This window comes from Drosophila tropicalis, unplaced genomic scaffold (assembly GCF_018151085.1).
Source record: "Drosophila tropicalis isolate 14030-0801.00 unplaced genomic scaffold, ASM1815108v1 contig_175, whole genome shotgun sequence".
NCBI classification, from domain to species: domain Eukaryota; kingdom Metazoa; phylum Arthropoda; class Insecta; order Diptera; family Drosophilidae; genus Drosophila; species Drosophila tropicalis.
This window is the reverse complement of record NW_027172621.1, coordinates 327,165-354,679: the sequence shown is the minus strand read 5'-3', so window position 1 is coordinate 354,679 and position 27,515 is coordinate 327,165. Positions and strand designations below refer to the sequence as shown.

Sequence of the window (27,515 nt, the reverse complement as noted above, 5' to 3'; positions counted from 1 at the left end):
TTTAATTCACCTAAGCACACCCTAACCAACTCACCCGTACCAGAAGTTATTCGCAATCGCCAAGTGTTGATAAGTGCTGATAAGTACAACATTTATAATAAGCAATATTTTCCCACTTTACATACCATTAAAAGTGTGACGTACATAGCACGTCGTTGGAGCCCCAGTGCAGCCCTCAATAGTCGGCCCAGTAGCAATCTTTGCATCTACGGCAGGCCGGTCCACCGGTGGTGGCGGAGGCGAAGGGTGCCGGCTACTTGCCTCTCTTTCGTCTTTTCCCGCCTCTCATTGCCTAATATTTCTTGGTATGGGTGAGAGTTTTTTTTATCCGAATTATTTCCAGAATTGTGCACCAATTTCTTCTCAGTCAAAATTGCAGCAGCACAGCTGATCGTACCAGTGTTGGTTAACGAGGAGAGCAAAAGGCAGCCCCTACCAATAATTCGGCAGGTGGCTCCTCCGGGCATACTTGGGGGCAGAGTTAAATTTGGAATGGATTTAAATCTAATTTCAGATTTGGATTTCTTGAGCTGTGCGACTCAGCAGATAAGGACCCCTTAGGTATGGCTTATTAGATTGTAGAGAAAGGAGTGTATGCAAATAAAAAAACTGCGATGCAGACACATTTTGCCATTGATGAAGTCTCAAATGAGGGGATAAAGGCCGCGGCTGGACGTCTCAACCCTAGCAAACCTCCAGGGCCAGACGGCATACCAAATCACGCCGTAAAGCTGGCAATGACCAGCGATATTGGCACAGGTCTATTCCTAATGCCTCCGGGAGGGCTGCCTTCCAGGCAAAAGTCGCAAAAGCCTAGATGAGCAATCAGGATACAGGCCAATATGCCTTATAGACACCATAGGCAAGATCCTGGAATCAATCATATGTGCGAGGCTAGAGTCAGCCATCAGGTTAGCCGGCGGTTTATTACCGAATCAATACGGCTTTAGAAAAACTAAGTCTACAACGGATGCCATTTCAAGAGTGGTCGATATTATTTCTGAAGCAATTAAAGGTGAGAGGTGGAAACAAGCAACAAAAAAATATTGCCTGTTGCTCCCCCTGGACATAAAGAACGCGTTTATCACGGCCGAAAGGGAAACTATTCTTGATGCGCTGCGAAATTTTGGCTACAGCAGGGGCATACGGTCAACCCACAGACTATGTGCACTTAGAGTCTGCTTCGCGTTTAGAACGGTATCTGACGACGCAGCTAACGCTGGGATGCTGCCAATTGACATTCAGGTGGATGAAGAACACCGCCGTCGCTGCTGCAGCTAGAGACAAGCCAACGAAATAACTGGCCCGCTCACACGCTAGAGGCAGAAGCCTAATAACATGGCAGAGAAGATGGGATGCATCACAGAAGGGTAGATAGACCCACCTGCTGATCCCAAATATAGAGAAGTGGATAGGGAGAAAGCATGGGTCAGTAAATTTCTGTCTAATCCAGATACTAAGCGGCCATGGATGCTTTAGGCAATGTCTCCATCGTTTTGGGCATGAAGAATCGCCTATGTGCACAGTCTGCAGCGATAATAGCGTAGAAGACGCACAATATTCTCTTTTCTTCTGTATATATCTATATATGTATCTATACCTAGTCAATAAAGGAATAAAAAAAAAAACAAACAAACAAACATCCCTACATATGTATGTAGGGGTAAAACAGGACGCGGCCTGGGTCAAAAACAACATCATGGGCGCAGCAATATGGAGTTGCGGACATCCTCCGTTACAACTAGAGTGTATTGGCAGACACAGAGGCTACACCAGGGCGAAATGCAACGGCATATCCATTTTTAGCTGCTACATAGCCCCAAGTGTGCAGGGGATACAGAAACACAGGTAACATAGCCTTTGTTTTGCCATCAGCGAAGCCTGTGATGCGTCAATGATCCGCAAGAGCCAAGGTGGAGGCAGACGCAAACCAGTGCATTGGTGGAGCCATGAAATTGCAGAAGCGCGAAAAGACCTCCTCAAAACCAGACGCAAGCAGCAGCGGGCCAGAACAGTCCCTCGTTCCAAAGGCTACTTATACGACGCTTATAAGACGCGGCGTGCACTGTTAAATGGAGCCATAAAGCAGAGTAAGGCTGACTGTTGGAAGAAGCACAGGCTGGTACTACTCCCAAAAGGAGGGAAAACGGACGACCCTTCAGCGTACAGGCCGCTCTGCATGATAGATGTGCTGGGTAAGGTTTTCGAGTCGATCATTCGCAACAGACTAGAAGCCCACATCGACGCTCGGAATGGACTTTCGGAGCACCAGTTAGGCTTCCGAAAGAAGCGTAGTACGGTCGACGCATTACATACCGTCACCGAAATAGCCAAAAAAGCCATAGAGGGCCAGCGATGGAAAGGAGGAGGCAAAGAGTACTGCCTTATCACCACTCTGGATGTCCGAAACGCATTCAACTCAGCGAACTGGATGTGCATTTTTGAGGCACTGCAGCGCTTAGCTGCGCCAGAATACCTGGTTGCAATGATTCGCAAGACTGGATCCTGATGTGCAATAGGAATATAAAATAGCAGGCGGAGTCCCACAAGGTTCGGTGCTTGGTCCAACCCTGTGGAACGTCACGTATGTCGCAGTGCTTCGTCTGAACATGCCACCAAGGACGCAAGCCATTGGATTCGCAGACGACATAGCAGTGGTCACAGTGGCAAAAGAGCTGGGAAAGGCAGAGGCCAAAACCAACGACGCCGTGCAATCAATTGTATCCTGGATGCAAAGAAATTCTCTGTCTCTGGCTGCACACAAGACAGAGGCCGTTTTAACCAGGAAACGTGTGGAGGCGGCAACTATTCATGTTGCAGGATGCGTCATCAGCTCCAAGCCGGAAATGAGATATCTCGGGGTGATGGTCGACCATAGGCTAACATGTAGCCGACAAAGCAGCAAGGGCAACATCAGCCTTAGCAAGGATAATGTCCAACCACGGTGGCCCCCGACAGAAAAGCAGATGGCTCATCACCACGGTGGTACGATCCGTACTCCTATTTGCAGCAAAGATATGGGCTCCAGCGATGGCGATCCAGTCATACAGCCGCGCCTGCAGATCTGTGCGTTCCAAATTGTATCCGAAGATGCTGCCTTAGTCATATCAGGAATGTTGCCACTTGATATTGTTGCTTTAGAGGCCAGAAGCAACCGTACAGCAGCTCAAAAAAGGGAGGTGTCCATTCGCACCGCTGGCGCCATTCTTACCATGGACAAGCCGCCTTATATCTAATGTGCAGGAATGGGTGAGTCGGCAACACGGCCAAACAGATTTTCATTTCATGCAACTCCTAACGGGACACGGGTGTTTTAAATCATATTTAGATTTAAGTACGAATCTGACCCCTACTGCACATACTGTACGGGGTCGTTTGAGGACGCAGAGCATGTCTCTTTTGTCTGTCCACGATTCACTGCTGGAAGAGCTAAGCCAAGGCATTGGGAGGCCGTCCATAGTCTATGACTTGATGGATATCTTACTTAGCTTGCAAAACAATTGGCTCGCAGTTAGCCACCTAGCTGCGGTGATCATACAGTCCCTGCGTCGCGCTGAACGTCAGCGCAACGAGAATTCAAACTCTAGATGAGTACCTAGATGAGGCTTTCATGCCATCTCCCCCTCGTGAAGTAATAACTTCAGCGTTGGTTCCGCGAGAGGGATACGGAAGTAGGGTAGGTTTTAGTGCGGTGAGGTGACCCGTAACCAAGGTCGATACCAAGTCCCGCACTTTTCGGCTTTCAATGCTTTACCCCTATACAAAAAAAAAAAAAAAAAAAAAAAAAAAAAAAATATGTATGTAAATTTGTTCTTTTACACTTATGTACATACATTTATTTCCACAGCTGTTCGCTAAATATGCAAAGTGTAAGAATCGCGATGAGAAATCCAAGTGCCGCTACCCTTAAAGTAAATCCACAAACGCATTCATTTGTTCATCGCTCGTAATATTTGAATTATAGATTTTGATTAATTTCTGTCATATTTGCATAAGCGCGTATCATACATACATACATACAGTGGTGGTCAGCGGGTTAGCCCCTTTTTGTTTTTTTTTGACTTTAAATTTGATTTTCTCGGCTCTTGAGAAATTTAATGAAAAATTTTTTCAGATATTTGTTGATTATTGTATTTAGATGAAGACACGTAGTTATTGTCATGCCAGCTAGCGACGTTTTTTATACAGGTGCGTTTGAACAAAAAGGCCCCCCCAAATTTTTGACTAAACTATTGCCCGATCATACCAAAATCTTGAATATTATAGTAAGACATGTGTATTCTTTGAAAAAGTTGTAGAGCTAGGTAATCTAAGAAAAGTATAAATATTTGTTTTGGGGACCATCGAAATTTCGGTATTTTGTATGTAATTCTTGAGGTCTCTTTGCTTGACGACGTTTAACGATACCAATTTAAACTAAAGTAATATTTTTTTAATCTAAATATGGAAGTAAATTGAATTTCCCGTCAAATGATACATGTTTCATAAAAATCCGACAAAAATTAGATAGATTTCATCGCCCATACTTAAAAAAAAACTAGATAAGAAAAATTTCTCACACATTCCCGTCTTTTTCTTTGCACGCATGTAGTGAAATTTTGCTAACCTGTTTTTTTTTTTTTTATGTATGTGCATAGTCACATATGGATGTATGTATGTACATACCCATTATCACTTTCCGTGTCGCGCAATTAATTAATAAAAAATAAATTGATTTTAACAGAGACAAACATGACCAATGTTTTTGCAAAACCAAATTTCTTTAAACCAAGGGTGGCAATGTCACTTTTGGCGGTCGACGCACACAAAAATTCGTGTGTCTCGAGTTTTATGATGCGTCATAAAATACATTTTTTGAGTCGAGCGAGCGAGTTCCCATCTCAGCTCCCCTGCAACATAAACTGCAATATAAGAAATCTTGAGCAATATGCAGAAGCAGCAACATCAGCAACAAACAGGATGTATACATACTAACATAATTCCAAAGAATGTAAATCAAATGCTTACGTCGGCATTTTGCCGACGGTCAGCCAGCTAGGGTGTGGGTACATAGAAATTAATACGAATCAAAATGAAAGTCTTCTTTTGAAGTCGAATTGAACAAGTCTTTATTATTTACCTAAACCAAATAATTAAATATATCTACAACCAAACCGTCAAATATATCTACCCCGGGTCCTCAATTTGGTAACTGGCGCAGTCGAAATTTGAAGGACTTACTAAACATAAGGATAATCATACTAACATAAGGATAATCATAGTTATTATTTTGTAAGTCAATTTTAATAATAGGAATAAAAAAAATCATTTTACATGTTCAAAATTTGTTTTCTGCAACTCGATTCAACAATATACAAACAAAACAATTTTTCAAAATTTCATAGCATACTCGATTTTTATGAAAATGTTTCTTCTAGTTCTTATAGAGCTATATTATATAGTGGTCCGATCCTTATGGTTTTCATACTTTATTTTTGCCGGGTAATAAAAACCCCGGAAAAAAAATTTCAGCCCGATAGCTCTTAAGACGGCTGAGTAAAAGGCGTACGCACAGACGGACGGACAGACGGACATGGCTATATCAACTCAGCTGATCAAGAATATATATACTTTATGGGGTCGGAAACGTCTCCTTCTGTGCGTTACAAACATCTGATCAATTTTATAATACCCTTTGCAAGGGTATAAAAAAAAAAAGTGAATAAAAATAAATAAAAATAAAATACAAGTAAAACAAAGAAAAATGAGAAGAAAGATAATTAATTTTTGACTAGTGTGTTGTGGAACAAGTGTAAAATAATTAATACAAATCTTAACAATTAAATCAAAAAAGAAAAAAAAAAACAGAGGGCCGGGGCTAACTTCGACCGCGTCAAAGTTTGTATACCCTTGCAACTTTTTTGGTAACTCTATCCTTACCTATTAGCCATCAATGTGGAAGAACGTTTTATCTAAAAAGGCTTATGTTTGCGAAAGAATGGCCTACAATCATAGGAAATAACGAAGATATTGATCAAAGTCACTGTTTTCCACCGATCGTTCCTATGGGAGCTATATGATATAGTCACCCGATCTTGATCAAATTTGGCAGAGTCATTAACAGATATATCAAACTAACAAATGTTTAATTTAAAAGCAATCGCGTTAAAAGTAACGAAGTTATTTACAAAAGTCACTGTTTTTGACCGATCGTTCCCATGGGAGCTATATGATATAGTCACCCGATCTTGATCAAATTTGGCAGAGTCATTAACAGATATATCAAACTAACAAATGTTTAATTTAAAAGCAATCGCGTTAAAAGTAACGAAGTTATTTACAAAAGTCACTGTTTTCGACCAATCGTTCCAATGGGAGCTATATGATATAGTCACCCGATCTTGATCAAATTTGGCATAGTCGCTTATAGGCGTAGTAAACTCTCTAATATTAATTCACGACAATAGCTCAGAAAATAACAAAGTTATTGAGAAAGTCACTGTTCGTGACTTGGCCGTTTGTATGGGAGCTATATGATATAGTGGTCCGATCCGGCTGAATCCGAGATATACAACGCCTGCACTATATACAAGCCTACGTGCAAAATTTCAGCTCTGTAGCTCTTACGGTCTAGGAGGAGTTTGCGTTGATCCAGACGGACGGACGGACGGACGGACGGACGGACATGGCTAGTTGAACTCGTCTCGTCGTGCTGATCAAGAATATATATACTTTGTATGGTCGGAGATGCTTCGTTCTATGCGTTGCACACTTCTGACCAAAATTAATATACCCTTTTTGCAAGGGTATAATAATAAATTGATAAATAAAAATCTTTTCAAATTTCTTCGCTAAAATGTGATATTTTAAACCAAAACTTTTAAACAAAATCATTTATAAATGCATACAATAAAATTAATAAATCATCAAAAAAAAAAAATATCAAAGGGTTTGTGTGCGGTATGAGTCCACGTCAAACGTGCTACGGTTCGATTTCGACGTCTATGCGACAGAAAAGTTGGCAGCAGTTGTCGAAGTACTCAGAAACACACAATATGTATGATAGTACAGTTTGAAGTTGCTGCAATTATTTATATTTCAGGGCGACTTATAAATCCAAGCGGCCAAAAATAAAAAATATCTACATATTGTAGTAGGCCCAGTGTCCAAAGCATAAGAAACAGTGGTATTGCAACCACTGTTGAAGCACCGTTATAACTATTGATATAGATTCCTCACTCTCTGATTTCATGAGCGTCTCTCGCTCTGCTTTGCAAGCAAAGATGCTCTCTTTATTGTTGAATATCTAACTCTCTAACTACTCTGTCTGCGAGCAGAGAGTCAGTTCGTAAGCAATATCCAAGTGATGAGATCAAATAAATAAAGCAACGAGCAATTAATAAGTGACACAACCATATTATTTATACTACCATAATATCAGAAGTGGTTCAAAAATCCATAAAATGTCGGAAGATCTTAACAAAATTTCTACGGCAAGCCTAAAAAGTTGGCTAGTGGCGTTGGCAATGGACACCAAGGGTTCCAAGACGGAGCTAATAAGCAGACTACTGGAAATTCCGGTGGATGTACGTGGAGGCCTTCTAGTAGCTCCAACACCAGATGTCGATGCCATTCCATATACAAGCGGCGTCGGAACAAAGTCACAACAACAAATGAGACAATAAGAGTCTCAAACCCTACAGCAACAACATGATGAAATAACCGAAAGTACAGTTATGTTAGAGGGACTACGCAACGAAAAATAAGAAGCCAAGAAACTTCTAGAAAGTTTGCATATCGCAGTCGCAAGCGGCGACGCCATGCAAGTGCGAGACAGCAATAGACGCGTCGAAGCCATGCAAGAGCGAGACAGTAATAGACGCGTCGACGCCATGCAAAAGCGAGACTGCAATAGACGCGACGAAAATGAGAGTGGCGACGAACATACTTCAAAAGCAGACGAAGAAAACGACGAAGAGAGTTCGAGTTCGAGTTAGAGCGCGAGCGTGTATTAGAGATGGCAACAGCAATGGACCAGCAGAACAATGTGACCAGAGTAGCTGAGCAGAAAATAAATAATTGGACTTTTTCTGGCTACCAGATGGCTAAGGAACTGCTGCTGGAATATAATGGCGGACCAGACGTATTGAATTGTACAATTAAATAATGTGTGTGCATTGTGTGAACTCAGCGAGAATCAACGTCATTTGCTTTGCGTTGGAAAACTTAAAAGCAATGCACTACAATGGCTACACACAAGCCCAAAACGTATATTGGAGAAAGTGGACAAATTGTTGGACGAGTTGGTAATATCGTTTGGTTCCAAGAAATCGAAAGCAGAGTTACGGCGTGCTTTTGAGGCTTGTGTCTGGACAGATACCGAGCGATTTTCAGAATACTTTGAAAATAAGGTGAAGCTAGCCCAACACGTCAATACTAGATTTCATCATAGAGGGAATTCCATTGGAGATCATGCGTATACAAGCGCGTGTACAATGTTTTGACAATCCAAACCGATTGTTAAGAGCATTTGCGGAGGTCCGGCTGCCAAGTTAGAAGTTCGACGAGAGGCAAAACAGGGTACCCAAGGACTCGAGGTGCCATAATTGTAATTCGAGAAATCATTGGGCGAAGGATTGCCTAAAGCCTTTACGTGTTCGTGGATCTTGTTATGGGTGTGGTGCCAAGGAGCACCTCATAGCGCAGTGCCCGAAAAGGAAGAAGCCAAAGGACGAAGTAAACAATTATGTAAGATATATTAAATTATTTTTAAGAGACTATATTCTTAAACCAATAATTACAGAGTGCCTCATAATGAAATGCTGGAAAATGAAAACGGAATAACAAGTCAAGTTGTTAGAAAATATGAGAGAAAAATTGTTAGTAATGTAGATAAAGGAGAAAAAAGGAAAGATGTAGAAATTAATATTAGAAATGTGTTGGCAGAAAATTTTGAGAAAGAAATGTTAGAAATCAATTTATTAGACAATGCAAAAGAAGAACTTGTATACAACATCGGTGAAAATGTTGATTTTAGGACTCGATGTAAGTTTGTCAAACTGTTTAAAGAATGTTATAGCAGAACAGACCAGAGAATCCAGATTTTAAATGTGAAATGAATATAACTCTTAAAAATACGAAACCCTTTAGTTGTTCACCTAGAAGGTTATCATATACGGAAAAAAAGAAGTTACAGATATTAATTGATGATTATTCAAAAGAAGGGATTATACAACCCAGTAATTCAGCAGAAAACAGGAGATTTGCGTCTATGTATAGACTTTAGAAAATTGAACAAAAGTATGGCTAAAGATAACTATCCATTACCAATAATAGACGATCTCTTGGATAGCTTAGCACAAAAGAAAGTGTTCACAAAATTTGATTTAAAAAATGGATATTTTCATGTGTTCATGGGCAAGGAGTCGGTTAGGCCAGTATGAATTCCTTAGGATGCCAATGGGATTAAAAAATGCACCGCATGTGTTTCAGCGGTTTATTAACAGCATTTTTGATGACATAATTAGGAAAAACAAAATTTTTTTATACATGGATGACATAATGATTGCTAGCAAAAATATTGAGGAACATTTAAAAACGTTAAAAGAAGTATTCAAGAGGTTATTGCGGAACAAATTAGAACTTAGAATGGACAAATGCGAGTTTATGCAAGCTAGTGTAAAATAATTAGGATATGTAATCACAGAAGAGGGAATACAGGCGGATGAAAAGGGTTTAGAAGCAATAAAAAACTATCCAATGCCAGACCCATCTTTTTAGACTTGTGTTAATTCATTCATTAAAGATTTTTTAATAGAAGCCAACCCGTTGTATGGTTTATTAAAGAAGGATAAACAGTTTGAATTTGGGGAAAATGAGTTGAATTGTTTTTTAAATTTAAAATGAAACTGAATTACACTGTGATGCCAGTGCTTTAGGGTTTGGAGCAGTTCTGCTTCAAAGAAAAGAGGATAAGCGGCTACACCCAATTTCTTATTTTTCCAAACGCACTACAGTAACTGAGGCGAAATACCACAGTTTTGCGTTACGCAGGTTTATTATTTATGTCCAAGGAAAACGTTTTAGAATACTTACGGATTGTAATTCTTTGACTTTGACTTTGAATAAAGTTGAGCTTAATCCAAGAATTTCTAAATGGACGTTAGAATTACAGGAATACTGTTACTAGCTAGTGCATAGATCTGGCAAACAAATGCAACATGTAGATGCATTGAGTAGGTGCACAAACATTATGATCCCAGAAGCTAATAGTTTTGAAACAAATTTAGTTATTTGCCAATCAAAAGACAAAAAGATTCAGAGTATAAAAAAATTTTTAGAAGAAAGGGAACACAAACTGTTCGAAATGCGGAATGGTATATTGTATAGGAAAACAAATGATAGAAGGATTGTATTTTATGTACCGGAAGATATGGAAGAGCATGTATTATATAAATATCACGACGAATTAGGGCATATTGGCAGGGACAAAATGATAGAAGCAATAGAAAGAGGATACTGGTTTCTGAATATGAAGGAGAAGACAATAAAACATATAAGAAATTGTTTGAAATGTATAGCGTATTCACCGAAAACACGAAAAAGGAGATGGTCTCTTGCATAGTATACTGAAAGGAAATAAGCCCTTTGATACAGTTCACATTGATCATTATGGACCAGTAGATTCAGGAAGATCAAAGAAGCATGTCTTAGTTGTTGTAGATGCATTTACGAAATTTGTTAGATTATACACCACGAAAACTACAAACACTAAAGAAGTCGATCATATAGTAGACCGAAATGTGTAATATCGGATCGAGGCAGTTGTTTTTCATCGGGAGAATTGGAAAATTTCATGAAAGAAGCGAATATAAAACATATAAAAATAGCTACAGGATCGCCACAAGCAAATAGACAAGTAGAAAGGATTAATAGAAGTTTAGGACCTATGATTGCAAAACTCACCGAAACTGAGAATGGATTGTATTGGGATGTGGTCATTAAAAAAGACGAATTTTCGTTAAACAATACACAACATCGTGGCATCAAAAAAGTACCTGCAGAGATGCTTTTTGGTTTAGCACAAAAAGGAGAGGTTAGTGATGATTTGAAAGAAAAGTTAGACGAAGTTACAAAATTAGATGAAGTCAGTGACAGAAATGTAGAAAATATTAGAAAACAGGCAGAATTAAATCTACGGTTAGCACAGGCCGATAATGAAAAATACTATAATAATAAAAAGAAAGTTACACGCTGACGCGTTTATCAGTCGCTCCGCAAAATAAAAGGAAACAATTGACGTTCAATACCTGGAGTATAAAGGGGAAGGATTAGGAAGGGTCGCCAAAAGACTGGCCACTCATCTGGACTACAATCGGCTGCCAGCTGGCTGCATCTGTTGTGTTGGAGAAATTATTTATTTCCCATCAGTCTTAGCTTGGAGGCCACGACGGGAGGGGCGGCGGGCGTGTTAACCATATCCCGCGCTTTCTCCTGTGGTGGGAAAATTACATTTTTTGCATTTTCCTTATCGTTTGACTTCTTAGCGCTTTTTACTTTGCCGATTTCAATTAATCAGCTGGTAACTAGTGTTGTGAACCGTCGATCGAAAACACAGCCGATAAACCAGCTGACGGCTTAACATAAGCTCACAACATTAGCCATAGTGCTGCGTGCTTTTGGGCGCTCGCTTAGGCGCGATTTTTAAAAATCACTTATAGACTGAGTAAGTCTTAAGTTACCGACTAGCAATCATTTCAGGTTACAAGACGAGAACCAACAAACCCACAGGGCCTCTGAGAGGACTGTGGTCTGCGCTTGTGCCAGCGGTCACAGCGTATAAAACCTGGCAGCAGGTATAAAATGCAAAAGATATATGGGAAAATGGTTGGAAAAACGTCGACTGCTCCAGGTGGCAGCCGCAGTTGTGGAAATCCACCCATGGTACAAGCCATGGCATGGGCACGGATTCTGGAGGCCCGAACAACCGTCATCACCACCACTGCACCAGTGGCAAACTTGGCCGATGCAGCGGACATAGCTACAAGCAGCAGCAGCAGCAAAAAGCACGGACTGTGCACAAACGGAGCTAATCCTTTCGCCAAAGGAAGCAAGATCGCCAGGACACCGCCGCAGGCTCTTCACTCGGCCCCGCCAGCCAGCTCAGTCTCAGCTGGATGCGAAGAAGAGACACCCAAACGGGCACGGGAAGCAAGCCCTTGCAACACTGAAAGTGGAACCTCACCGAAGAAGTTAAAAGGACCGCCGCAGGTACTGAACTTGTTGATGGCCGAACTGGGCAAGATCTTAGACGAAATCATAGATGGCTCGGTTAATAAAAAGGCTCCCCCGACGCGTAACACAACCCAATGGATGAAGGAGGCACATCTTAAGATGAAATCCATTTACCTACAGGTAATGGAACAGATGCAGGAATATCCGGTGAAGGCTGGACCATGCCTTGCATGCGCAACGCGCAATTCTGTCGCCAAAACCACCAAAGAGGTTACGAAAAAGAAGGATACCAGGACGGAAGACCCACCGACAGCCAAAAAGAATGACAGGAGGAGGAAAAAGAAGCCCCGCAGCAACAGCAGTGTCACCAGGACCAGCAGTAGCTGAACCAACACACGCAACGAACATCGCTGGAGGGAAATGGCACAAGGTGAAAAGCCGAGACCCATTAAAAAGAAGAGGCCGGAGGTCATCATGGTGAAGTGTAAAGACCCAGCCAATTACGCGATGGTACTGAAGCCAGTCCACACAGACGCCGGAATCCAGCAGTACAAGGAGAATGTATGTGCGGTTCGACGCACAGCAGCCGGGGAACTACTCCTACAGTTGACCAAGCTAGCGGACGAAGCAACTGAAACAGGCACTTGCAGACACTGCTGATGTCAAGGCGATCAGCGATAAGGCCCTGATCGAAATACAGGATCACGCAGAATTCCACACTTCTGCTCGCCGTCCTGGAACTAATCGACGAGGATTTGCCGGCAGAATGTCACCCAAAGATGCGGAAAGCGTACAGTGGTACACAGACCGCAACAATGATGGTGAACCCGAACCTGGCGAACAAGCTGCTGCAGGCGGGCAAAATACGAGTAGGCATGTGCATATGCCGAGTACGCCTGAAGACTGAGCCGAGACGGTGCTACAAGTGTCTGGACTTTGGGCACACAGCAGCTCGGTGCAGAAGCAAGCACGACGCATCCAAGCTATGCTTCAACTGCGGTAGCAAGGATCACGCTTCAAAGCAATGTGACCAGAAGGCAACGTGCATGCTTTGCAAGCGAAATAAGCGGATCAATACGGCGCACAACACGCTCAGCAGAGCTTGCCCGTTATTTGTAGTGGCTGGCAGTAACAGGAAGGATTTCCGGAGCTGCTGGCAGACTACAAGCGGAAAAAAGGCCAACCTAAATATGGAGATCAAGAGAAGTAAAGCGGACTGCTGGAAGAAGCTGTGCGCAGATGCAGATGCGCAGCCACATGGGACTGCCTATAAATTGGTTATGGGCAAACTCGCCAGGCGCATAATGCCAACGGATCCAACCAAGTTGGGTCACATTGTAGCAACGCTATTCCCTTCAAGGCCGACGAGGAACTTAGCAGCCAGCGGAACACCATGTGCACCGATATTCACAGATGTTAGTGAAGTCGTGGAAGCAGGGAAGAGGATAAACGTACATAAAGCCCCGGGCCCGGACGGGGTCCCGGCTCTTGTAATCAAACTGCTAGTTTGCAAACACGCGTCGACGTTTGTTGAACTTTTCAACACGTGCATGCTGGAACGGGAGTTCCCTACGAGGTGGAAGCTACAAAGGTTGGTCCTGCTTCCCAAAGGTGATAAAATAGATGACCCGTCAGCATACAGACCCCTGTGTATGCTTGATGTGATTGGGAAACTTTTGGACCGCATCATTTGCAATAGACTGGACAAGGAACTGGAGCAACGTCATGGACTGTCGGACTGGCAGTTCGGATTCAGGAGGAAACGCAGCACTATCAACGCCATCAGTTCGGTGGCGAAGGGCAACGCTGGAAAGGCGTGTGGTGATGAACATGTGCACGTGTAGTTGTTAGCTGCCTAATTTTTCAACCTTGCTAACGATAACACAAGTGTATGCTAAAGATCGGGGTCGTGCACTTCTAGCGTTGCTCTTGCTTAGCTCGTCGGATGAGGGGGGGTTCTTTCCTACTCTAGGCATACGCACGGATCATACAGAAAAAATATAAGTGCACTATCAGAAACTAAAAGAATGTAAAAAGCAAAATATTGAACCAGATCGGGATACTATTAATTGTGCGGACGACTTCTCTGCAGATTAGCTAAAGGTGTTGTTCGCTAACCCTTTCTGTACCCACTCTACCTTGGCAAACTATTGGGTTTAATTGATTGCCCCTTAACAGACTCTTAAATGATCTTAGACGATTTGTAACGGCAGCATAGTCATGGATTCAGGTGACGGACTCCTCAAAGAATTAGTTTACACAAACATGACGAAATTTCAAGTTACGGGTTTAATTCCAAACAAAGGGTTTTCATGACTTAATTTTCTAAGAAATTACAAAATAAAGATATGCAAAAAGATATAGCAAGATAAATTTAAATACGATAATTAGAGCAAATATAGATTCAAAAAAAATTCATAGTAATTCAAAAGAGATTTGGGTTATGTGGCCGCGTGTGCCAGTTGGCAATGAAACAAATATTTATAGTATATATGTACATGTATGTCTTAACTCACGATTTATCCAACGGTGCGATCTCTGGGCCCATCGATGCTGCAGGGATTTGCTGTATAATTTAGTTATTAGAAAAATGAAATGCAACAAAGCCAATCTTAACGCATTACATACCCATTAGGTTTCCTAATAAGGAAAACTGATTTTACTTAACCAAATAGGGACTTACTTTTAATAATATTTAAAGTTTCGTTACGTTACTTAAACTAATAGTTCATTTAAATTTCTTTTAGTTCAGCAAAATTTTTACGTTAATCAAAGAGAAAAAAATGTATGAAAAGGTGTTGCCGTGGTGCAACAAAAAAAGTAGTATCCAAACCAAAGGGCTGCTACTCCATACTTTGCGTAAAGATGAAACAAGAAAAGGTAGCAGAACTACTACTAAGTATGCATATGCACCAAGAAGAGATCTCGCTCAAATTGGGTGTATAATGTTGGTATTAAATATATATTAGCCGGGGAGTTGCTTCATTTCATCACTAGACTATTTTAGTCTGGCCCATGGCGATGATTATTGATGAAATGGAAGGGTTGATAAAGAAAATCCGAGGCTCGCTGGTGTCTTGGTTATTTAACGATGTTCCAACGAAGAAAATATCAGCGATTGGGCTGGGGAACAATTAACCAAATTGTCCCAACGAAATGAAAAATCCAAGGCTGCTTGAAAGCCAAAAGTTTCTTGGTCGACGCCACGCGACCGAAATATAAATTTCAACTGAAATATAACGGGGTTTAAATTCTAATATTTTCACTAAATTTGACTTTACATCACCTTATTCTTCGAATATTCACTAATATTTTTATTCACTTTAGCCAAATATGTATATTTCTGCCTTGTGCAGTACTGTGCTTTTTAAACGATGATGTAATATGCACATGTTTTACAAATGTATGTGTAGTTATATATATTTATTTGAATATTAATATTCACGTCTTTCCGCAATCAAAGTATCAAGTTAAATGAAAAACCCTGTACCAAAATTCTGTTTCTAAGCAAATGCAATGCATGCGAACGAATTCTAACGGATCTTTTCCATGCTCTCTTCTTTGCTTACGCTTCGCGTTCGCTGTGCGAAATGAGAGTAAGAACCGTACCAAGTGAAGACATGTGCGTAGTACTCAAGGGGGGTTATTCATTTATTCATGCAAACAAACAAAATAAAATATTTGCTCCGAAATGCAATTAAAACCAGAATCCGGGGCTAACTTTGACCGCGTCAAAGTTTGTATACCCTTGCAACTTTTTTGGTAACTCTTTCCTTACCTATTAGCCATCAATGTGGAAGAACGTTTTATCTAAAAAGGCTTATGTTTCCGAAAGAATGGCCTACAATCATGGGAAATAACGAAGATATTGATCAAAGTCACTGTTTTCCACCGATCGTTCCTATGGGAGCTATATGATATAGTCACCCGATCTTTATCAAATTCGACACAGTCATTAACAGATATATTAAATTAAGAAATGTTTAATTTGAAAACAATCACGGTAAAAGTAACGGTGTTATTTACAAAAGTCACTGTTTTCGCCCGATCGTTCCTATGGGAGCTTTATGATATAGTCACCCGATCTTGATCAAACTTGGCACAGTCATTAACAGATATACTAAACTAACAAATGTTTAATTTGAAAGAAATCGCGGTAAAAGTAACGAAGTTATTTACAAAAGTCACTGTTTTCGACCGATCGTTCCTATGGGAGCTATATGATATAGTCATCTGATCTTGGTCAAATTTGGCACAGTCGTTTATAACATAGAAAATAACGAACATAGAAAATAACGAAGTTATTGAGAAAAGTCACTGTTCGTGACTTTGGGGTTTGTATGGGAGCTATATGATATAGTGGTCCGATCCGGCTGAACGCCTGCAGTATATACAAGCCTATGTGCAAAATTTCAGCTCTGTAGCTCTTTCGGTCTAGGAGGAGTTTGCGTTGATCCAGACGGACGGACGGACGGACGGACGGACATGGCTAGTTGAACTCGTTTCGTCGTGCTGATCAAGAATATATATACTTTGTATGGTCGGAGATGCTTCGTTCTATGCGTTGCACACTTCTGACCAAAATTAATATACCCTTTTTGCAAGGGTATAAAAATTATTATTATTAAAGAGGGCTACTACACCACAGTTAATGCTACGGAAGCCTGCTGACGGAGTCATGATCTGAAAAAGGACCTCTTTAGCTAATTTAGGTGACAATGTCTTTCAAATGATATACACCGAGAGATCTATTCTGCTCGTTAGCTAATTCATAATACGACGAAGTGACCTTCCTCAACACCTTAGCTGGGATGAAGACTGGTGCTAATTTGCTACTAAATCTTTTTGGGGCTGAACTCTGTGTAAAATTTCGAGCATGAACTGTGTCACCGACTTTTAGTTGTCTGCTTCTGCTACGTAAATTGTAATTACGAGCATTTGTTGCATGTGCCTTGGCTATGGTATCCTTAGCTTTTTGCCGAGCTACCTGCAATGCATCGAATCTATTCAACGAGGTGTCTTCAGTCATTAAATTAAATTTCCGCAAAAGTTCATAGTCTTTACCATTATGAGGCATGTGTTGACCAAAACATAGATAGTAGGGGGAATATCCAGTACTGCGGTGGATAGAAGAACGAAAGGCTGCACTAATTTCTGTAAGATGATTATCCCAAGTGGTATGGTCGGTCCCTATGTATGCGCGAATCGCTGCTAGAACTGAGCGGTTAAGACGTTCACTTGCGTTTCGTTGAGGGGAATAAATAGCGGTGCATTGATGCGAGACTCCGAATCGAGTAAGAAATGACTTAAAGAATCCGGATTTGAATTGTGAACCATTGTCCGTCAGTATACATTCCGGTATTTTCTAAATATTCGCAAATACGATTGGATGTAAACTTCTTAAGCGGATGGAGAAAATGAAATTTGATGTTGTGATCGACGATGATCAATAATCCAATGTGCCCTTGCTTTGATCTAGGATACGGACCTAATAAGTCCATGTAAAGCTTTTGAAACGGTCTATCGGATGCTTTCCCATGGGAGGTCGAAGAATCTTGTTGCCGCTTTTTGTAGACCGACAAGTCGAACAACTGTCAATATATTTTTTGATTTGGGATGCCATGTTGGGCCAAAAGAAGTATCTCCTAATCTTATCACTAGTTTTGCCAATGCCACAATGTGCTGAGTTCGGGGGATTATGTGCTGTCTTTATAATGTCTTCGGTAAGACTGGATGGGATCCATAATTTCCAAGAATTGTTTTCCTGCTGTTCTGTTCGCTTATAAACATATTTGCTGTCTACGCGCAAATCAGGCAATCTGGACTGGTTGTCTGTAATGTGTGTTGCCAGTTCACGATATTCATCTGATTCAAAATATTTAGACGACAAATCTATCATAGGTTTTATTTCCGAAAGTTCTGAAACTTCATCCTTTCTTTGAGCTTTGTTCAGTTTTTCTGACATGTAAGCTATCGGTAGTTCTATGCCTTCGGAATTAGTTTGAGCTAACATACATCCTATACCTACTAAACTTGCATCACACAATAAAATAAACGGTTTCTTAAAATCGGGAGTGGTCAAAATGATGACACGATCCATAAGTCTACATAAAGTCTGTGGGGCGTTGCACAAACCAAAAGGCATCACTTTATATTGGTAAAGTGGCCGGTTAGGTATTGTGAAAGCGGTGTATTGACGTGAGCTTTCCTCTAACGGAATTTGCCAGGAGGCGTGCTTCATGTCCAGTCCAGTAATAAGTCGAGCAGGTGGCAGCCTGCTAAGTATTCCATCAATATGGGGAAGAGGATACGCGTCCTTACGAGTGCACTGATTCACTGCTCTAGAATCTAAACATAATCGAACTTTATCGCCACGTCTCACCAATACACAATTGGAGCTCCATGGACTGTTACATTCTTCAATGATATCTAAATCTAACATTCTATCTATTTCCGTGAACATTAACTTCTCAATGGCCGGCGAAATTGGCCAATGCCTTTGTTTAATGGGCCTAGTACTATCAACTTCAATCTTATTATCAATGAGATGTGTGCGACCTAATCCTTCTTTATCGTAGCAGGGTAATTTAGCAATTGCAAAATTAAGTTTTTGCTGCTGAGACTCAGACAAACGGTGCATTTTCACGGAATCTCCATGATCATTTCCTTTTTCTTCAATAATATCCGATACTATTAGTGGGTCTTCCTTCAATTTATCTATTAAACCAAATTTACGCCAAAAATCCATTCCAAGATATATGTTTTGTTTTAAATCAGGAATAATAAAGAAATCAACGGGTTTGGTGAGTTGTCGATACGTAATGTCACTTGTCAATTTACCTTTGACAAAACATTCAGAATTGTTGGCCGTAATTATTTTGCCTGAACAATTGCGTGTTTTAGGATGCTTTAAAACCTCTTTAGCTACCTTACTTCCTAAGCAACTAATATTAGCACCACAGTCTAAAAGAGCAGTGAAGGTCTGGCCTTCTCTCTTTATTTCTGTGTACAATCGATTATCTGATCGGGAAAATATACTGGAAATCAATTTCTTGCGGTTATTTCTAACCTTCTTCCAAAAGAAGCGTAGTCTATGCGTAGAGCGCTTAGACTTAATCATTGGTCGTATGCTGTCTACTTCACCAAAGATGCGATGACGAACGGTCTCATACTGAGCCAAACGTAGGTGAAGAGGACGAAATGGGCTTTTATCAACTGTTTTCGAAGTTGGTCCTACATTTTCTTGTGAATCTGTTTCTTTCCTACAAACAAGAGGTTCACATTCCTCTGTTTGGGAATATTTATCCTTCATTATTGGTGTGGATGCGACAAAGAAGTGTTGATCGCCGCATCCGTCGGTCGGTTTTCCTGCGGGTTGCAATTACGACAACGCGGTTTAAAAACATTTACGGCTCCGCAACCATAGCAAAATACAGTACGCGGTTCCAGACAGATATCAAAACGGTGTCCAGGCTTCCGGCAGTTCCAACATGTAAGTTTATGTTGAAAAGCTTCCACCTCCTCCTGCATATAATTCTCGAAATTAGAGTCTAATTCAGCTATCTTTGAGCGATGTCCAAAAGTATTCTTGGTCGATATGCTCTTCATTTGTTTAGCAAATTGCTCGTGGGTGCGTACTTCCTGTCTCAGATGAGATAAGGTAAAAATTCCTAGATGCATAAGTTTATAACGAATTGCCGACTTTGAATGTCTAATTAATAACTTGACTAAAGAATCCTCTGAAAGTTGTGTGTTTAATCTTCCTACTAGCCTTTCGACACTAAACTGGTAAGTCCTCAAAGGTTTCATTCTCGCCCTGGTGTCTGCTATTAATCAGTTCCCAGGTGTCCATATCGTTATCTACTTCATCAAACTTCTTTCTAAATTCTACGCAAAATTTATTCCAATCGAAATTTGGGTGTGCTCGATGAAATTTCCAAAACCAATCATTCGCTTTACCTGCGAACAGTAAATACAAATGATCACAAAGTACTTGATAATCTTCATTTAAATTTTGTTCTGCTAATGAACGAACTCTGTATAGGAAATCCTCCGAATGCATTCCTTCTTTGGAACCATCAAATTTTATTCGCCAACTTTGCATAATGCTTGCAACTTTTTCGGGGGACAATGTCGAATTTGCTCGCGACCCTCTATTTGAGTTCTGAGTCTGACTACTAAGATTTCTAGATGTTTGCGTGTGGTTATAGTGTTCCTCTTGTCTTGGTGCCGGGAGGCTGAACGCTGCAGAACGCTCTGAAATGGGGTTTGGTTCTTTGCGCTCAAGTCGAATAGAAGCTAACTTGTCGTCAATCAGCAAAGCTAAATGGTTTACTAACTGTTCCTGTTGTGCTTGGATAGCAGTTTGTATCAAAGTTGTATAATCTGGAGGGGTACATGGTCTTGGACTACTAGCTTGAGTAGGCGGTGGCCTATGTTGACGTGAGGTGGTCGAAGATCTCGTGCCGATCCCTCTCCTTTGAATTGCTCCCTGATTACGAATAGGTTTGGTCTTGGCAGGTCGACCAGGTCCTGAACGAGTATTATGAGGGGTCACAGGCTGAGTTGTAGGTTCGCCTGATTTACTAGCTTCTTGGAGTTCCGTTTCCAAGTCAATATTTGATCTTACAAGTTGTTTCATCTTGCAAGGATGCTTGCAAGTGGGGCATAAATTCGAAGTTTTTAAACACTCTGTAATACACTTATTGTGAAATCGGTGCTTACAAGGCGACGAAGCAATTGCTTCGTTTTCATTTTAAGTTTCATGGCGAATGCCGCAAAATGGGTCATTTTTTTGCAAAGCTCGCGCAATGCTCTAACAGACATACTTAAATTTTTCTTTAATTAATTTAAATTATATAAATTTGGAATCCGCCATCATTAACCAATCCTATTGCCGTTTACAAAGTTGATTCGATCTGCACAAAAAATAGATTTCTATTAAATCTTAAACAAAAATTCCTATTGTCGATTTGTCTGAATGACGATTTCCTAAACTGGTCATATACCGACATACGCCAGTCATATGCTATTCCTGGTCCAGGTTCTATTCACTCTAAACAAATTTAAGGTCTAAGAATGCCTATTTTATAATATTGTAATTTTCAACGACTCCATTGGTCAGTCAACCCGATATAACCGAGTTGCAACTACAATTCCTAACGATAGCCTCAAACTACAAAGATCATAAAATTTGCGTTCCCGCCTAGTCCTACGATGCTGTTGCCGCCAATAGTTTCTTCTGGTCGACTAATCCGGAAATTCTCGAATTACTATCGCGATTCACACAATCAATCTACAACGGGCACCATCGCATTACGAGTCTGCATAACTAGCTTGAAAGTAAAATTAATCTAAATAACTGGATATGAATGGATGATAATGAGCAAAAACATGTGTGTGGATACTTTGGTGGTGTACGTATCCGATTAGTAGTGGGGTTGTCCTACGTTTTATTCGGGCCTTATGATTGGGCTCCATTCAGTAATGTGTGTAATAGTGTTGTTCTAAATTATTCGTAGTCCCAATTCGGGTCCCACGGTTGGGCGCCATTTCTGTGGTGATGAACATGTGCACGTGTAGTTGTTAGCTGCCTAATTTTTCTACCTTGCTAACGATAACACAAGTGTATGCTAAAGATCGGGGTCGTGCACTTCTAGCGTTGCTCTTGCTTAGCTCGTCGGATGAGGGGGGGGTTCTTTCCTACTCTAGGCATACGCACGGATCATACAGAAAAAATATAAGTGCACTATCAGAAACTAAAAGGATGTAAATAGCAAAATACTGAACCAGATCGGGATACTATTAATTGTGCGGACGACTTCTCTGCAGATTAGCTAAAGGTGTTGTTCGCTAACCCTTTCTGTACCCACTCTACCTTGGCAAACTATTGGGTTTAATTGATTGCCCCTTAACAGACTCTTAAATGATCTTAGACGATTTGTAACGGCAGCATAGTCATGGATTTAGGTGACGGACTCCTCAAAGAATTAGTTTACACAAACATGACGAAATTTCAAGTTACGGGTTTAATTCCAAACAAAGGGTTTTCATGACTTAATTTTCTAAGAAATTACAAAATAAAGATATGCAAAAAGATAGAGCAAGATAAATTTAAATACGATAATTAGAGCAAATATAGATTCAAAAAGAATTCATAGTAATTCAAAAGAGATTTGGGTTATGTGGCTGCGTGTGCCAGTTGGCAATGAAACAAATATTTATAGTATATATGTACATGTGTGTCTTAACTCACGATTTATCCAACGGTGCGATCTCTGGGTCCATCGATGCTGCAGGGATTTGCTGTATAATTTAGTTATTAGAAAAATGAAATGCAACAAAGCCAATCTTAACGCATTACATACCCATTAGGTTTCCTAATAAGGAAAACTTATCTTACTTAACCAAATAAGGACTTACTTTTAATAATATTTAAAGTTTCGTTACGTTACTTAAACTAATAATTCATTTAAATTTCTTTTAGTTCAGCAAAAGTTTTACGTTAATCAAAGAGAAAAAAAAGTATGAAAAGGTGTTGCCGTGGTGCAACAAAAAAAAGTAATATCCAAACCAAAGGGCTGCTACTCCATACTTTGCGTAAAGATGAAACAAGAAAAGGTAGCAGAACTACTACTAAGTATGCATATGCACCAAGAAGAGATCTCGCTCAAATTGGGTGTATAATGTTGGTATTAAATATATATTAGCCGGGGAGTTGCTTCATTTCATCACTAGACTATTTTAGTCTGGCCCATGGCGATGATTATTGATGAAATGGAAGGGTTGATAAAGAAAATCCGAGGCTCGCTGGTGTCTTGGTTATTTAACGATGTTCCAACGAAGAAAATATCAGCGATTGGGCTGGGGAACAATTAACCAAATTGTCCCAACGAAATGAAAAATCCAAGGCTGCTTGAAAGCCAAAAGTTTCTTGGTCGACGCCACGCGACCGAAATATAAATTTCAACTGAAATATAACGGGGTTTAAATTCTAATATTTTCACTAAATTTGACTTTACATCACCTTATTCTTCGAATATTCACTAATATTTTTATTCACTTTAGCCAAATATGTATATTTCTGCCTTGTGCAGTACTGTGCTTTTTAAACGATGATGCAATATGCACATGTTTTACAAATGTATGTGTAGTTATATATATTTATTTGAATATTAATATTCACGTCTTTCCGCAATCAAAGTATCAAGTTAAATGAAAAACCCTGTACCAAAATTCTGTTTCTAAGCAAATGCAATGCATGCGAACGAATTCTAACGGATCTTTTCCATGCTCTCTTCTTTGCTTACGCTTTGCGTTCGCTGTGCGAAATGAGAGTAAGAACCGTACCAAGTGAAGACATGTGCGTAGTACTCAAGGGGGGTTATTCATTTATTCTTGCAAACAAACAAAATAAAATATTTTCTCCGACATGCAATTAAAATTATTATTATTAAAGAGGGCTACTACAGGCGGCAACAAAAAATACTGCCTTATATCAACGTTGGATGTACGGAATGCTTTTAATTCGGCCAGCTGGGACTCCATTACCGCGTCCCTAGAGCGATTAAACATATCTGAGTACATCATTAACCTGATATGCAGCTATTTCCGGGATCGGGTGCTACTCTACGACACAGCAGCTGGTCCACGGAAACACACCATCACAGGCGGAGTACCCCAAGGATCAGTGATCGGGCCAACATTGGGGAATGTCATGTATGACACTGTCCTGCGATTGGACATGCCAACTGACACTAGACGAGGCATACGTGCCATCTCCCCCCTCGTGAAGTAGCGTTGGTTCCGCGAGAGGTATACGGAGCATAGGGTAGGTTTTAGTGCGGTGCGGTGACCACTAACCAAGGTCGATACCAAGTCCCACACTTCGGCTTTTAAAGCTTTCCCCCTATTTATAAAAATAAAAAAAAAAAAAACAAGCATATTCTTTATACTACCATAATATATGTCTGATAATAAATAACAAAAAAAAGAGAAAAATATACTGATTACGCATGTGTATATAATCTAGTGTGACTAGCAAAGCAAGAGCAAGATATACATAAATATATATATAAAAAAAATATATAAAATATTTTCAAATGGTTGTATTTTATTTGATTTGGTATTTCAGGGCGACTTACCAAATTAAAGACAATCAAAGAATATTTCAGGCCGACGTACCAAATCAAAGACAATCAAATAATACCTATAAAGGCATATACATACACGCATAACCATTGAAAATAAAAATAATTTAAAATAACAAAAAAAAAACGAATAGAATATTTTCAAATGGTTGTATTTGTTTAATTTGGTATTTCAGGGCGACTTGCCAAATCGAAGACAATCATATGGAAAAATATGTATATAAAAAAAAAAAAAAAAACATTGCAAACAAAAAGATCACAATAAAACAAGATTAAAAATATTGTCATGCTGTATTTATATGTTTTAATTTTAAGTTCAACAATTTACTAATTAAGTTTATCTCTACAGATAAATTTTACAATCACCAAGGATTTACTCGTTCCACCACACACAAAAACACGATCGCAGATTCCACGCAGCAGAATTCCATCTATTTTTAAGTACATATTATTAATAACAAAACCAGAGGGCCGGGGCTAACTTCGACCGCGTCAAAGTTTGTATACCCTTGCAACTTTTTTGGTAACTCTTTCCTTACCTATTAGCCATCAATGTGGAAGAACGTTTTATCTAAAAAGGCTTATATTTGCGAAAGAATGGCCTACAATCATAGGAAATAACGCGGATATAGATCAAAGTCACTGTTTTCCAGCGATCGTTCCTATGGGAGCTATATGATATAGTCACCCGATCTTTATCAAATTCGACACAGTCATTAACAGATATATTAAATTAAGAAATGTTTAATTTGAAAACAATCACGGTAAAAGTAACGAAGTTATTTACAAAAGTCACTGTTTTCCCCCGATCGTTCCTATGGGAGCTATATGATATAGTCATCCGATCTTGATCAAATTTGGCACAGTGGTTTATAAGCGTAATAAACTCTCTAATCACGATAATAACATAGAAAATAACGAAGTTATTGAGAAAAGTCACTGTTCGTGACTTTGGGGTTTGTATGGGAGCTATATGATATAGTGGTCCGATCCGGCTGAATCCGAGATATACAACGCCTGCAGTATATACAAGCCTACGTGCAAAATTTCAGCTCTGTAGCTCTTACGGTCTAGGAGGAGTTTGCGTTGATCCAGACGGACGGACGGACGGACGGACGGACATGGCTAGTTGAACTCGTCTCGTCGTGCTGATCAAGAATATATATACTTTGTATGGTCGGAGATGCTTCGTTCTATGCGTTGCACACTTCTGACCAAAATTAATATACCCTTTTTGCAAGGGTATAAAAAAAAAACACAATAACACACAACACAAAAAAACACAAAAACAAATCAAATTAACTAATATAAGACACAGATATACATAAGTTTTACAAACTAATAATAACCTAGTTCTTGATATATAACAAAAGAAAAGAGTAAAGAAATCATAAGTAGTCGCTGTTAGGCGTAATTGACAACATTAAAAAGGGTAAAGAACTTAATTCCAAACACTAGGAGCAGAACCAATAGTCAGCCTGGACGATATTATACCCATGACATCAGCCTCCAGTTCGGCAGCCCTTAGCCAAGGGGATACAAGTCATACAGACATACTGTCTTCATTAAAAATCCCTGATGCAATCAGGTTTTTACCATCTTATAATGGTAATCCTAAAACTTTAGGAGAATTTGTGAGTAACGTTGTACAGATTCTCCTCCTCATAAGAGAAACAGATAAAACCCCATATGAACAGATGCTACTTAGGGCTATCAAAAACAAAATTGAGGGCCAAGCAAACGAGGCTATTATAGATGCTGGAGCAGGTTTAATCTGGGATGAGATAAAGGAAGCTCTCATTCAGAGCTGCTCGGACAGCTCGGAACCGACTCTTATGTATGAACTACATAACCTTGGGCAAGGCTCCTTATCGCTACGCCCATTATACAAAAAGTCTGCGAAATCAAATAAGCACTATTCACATTATCAGAAAAAAAGGGAATCCGAACCTCTTCTAAATAAAACAAAGAAAGACCTATTCGCAGATATCTGCCTCAATTCGTTCCTATCCGGAATTAGGGGGACGGCAGTCAGAGCCATGAGACCTACCAACCTGCGGCAGGCTCTGGATTGGGCCCCTAAAGAAAGAGAAATCTACTTTTCTCAAGACAATAAAAGGAAGCAAACACAAAGACAAAATTCATACAAAGCACAAAACACTAGATATCGGCGTTTCGACAGTAGTAACGACTCGGACAGACGTGTCGACAAACGTCTCACAAATAGGTATGTCAGGAACGATTTAAACTCAAGAGGAAATAATAGGAACAATCTGGCAATTATGCCAAGAGTGGACAACAGAAACACACAACAAGGAAGAGCAATCCACGAATTTTCGACCAAGTGCCTCGACGGCCAAACAGGGTACTTAATAAATAGAGACCCTAACACCCTGTTGCCATACATCAAATTGCGTATAAGTCCCTATAAAGATTTAAAAATTTTGATAGATATAGGCGCAACCTTCTCTTTCATAAACCCAAAATATGTACAAACACCGGAACAATTAGAACTTCGAAATCCGGTCATAATTACCACAGTCCTAAATTCATACCAGCTATACAAAAAATGTGGGATCCCCCTTTTCAAAGATTTCAATAACGATTCGTTATTCTCGCTTCTTCTATTCAATTTCCATTCTTTCTTTGATATCCTAAAAGAAATAAAGGCAGTAGTGAACCTTCCTAAAAAGATTTTACAACTTACAACAAGTAATATAGACTTAATAATGGAAGATAGATTAGTTTCCACCTTGTATACAGTGGAAGAAAACGCAAAGAATATAATTAAGGTACCGGTTAACCTCAAAGAAGGCGAGGAAATTCAAAGACAAATTTCAAAATTACTAGATCAGGACATCATTAGACACAGCTTCTCCCCATGGAGCTCATCAACATTTCTTGTTTCAAAAAAAATGGATAAGTCCAATGTCAAGAAATGGAGGCTGGTCATTGATTATAGAAAATTAAATGAAAAAACTGTCAAAGATAAATATCCCATGCCAAACATAAATGAGGTATTAGACAAAATAGGCAGAGCAAAATATTTTACTCCGTTAGACTTAGCCAGCGGCTACCATCAGATCGAAATGGAGCCTAAACATATTAATAAGACCGCCTTTTCCACAACGGGAGGTCACTTTGAATTTGTCA

The 27,515-nt window shown here is 39.9% G+C and overlaps 1 long non-coding RNA gene across 1 annotated transcript in view; it reads right to left on the bottom strand.

Moving 5' to 3' along the window:
- The window catches only part of LOC137572056 (uncharacterized), a 64,325-nt gene extending 40,675 nt beyond the window's left edge, over positions 1-23,650 (bottom strand). The window contains exon 1 of the long non-coding RNA XR_011031522.1: positions 14,730-23,650. This is a non-coding gene — a long non-coding RNA (uncharacterized lncRNA). The remainder of the gene's footprint in view (positions 1-14,729) is intronic.
- Positions 23,651-27,515: the final 3,865 nt, after the last annotated feature.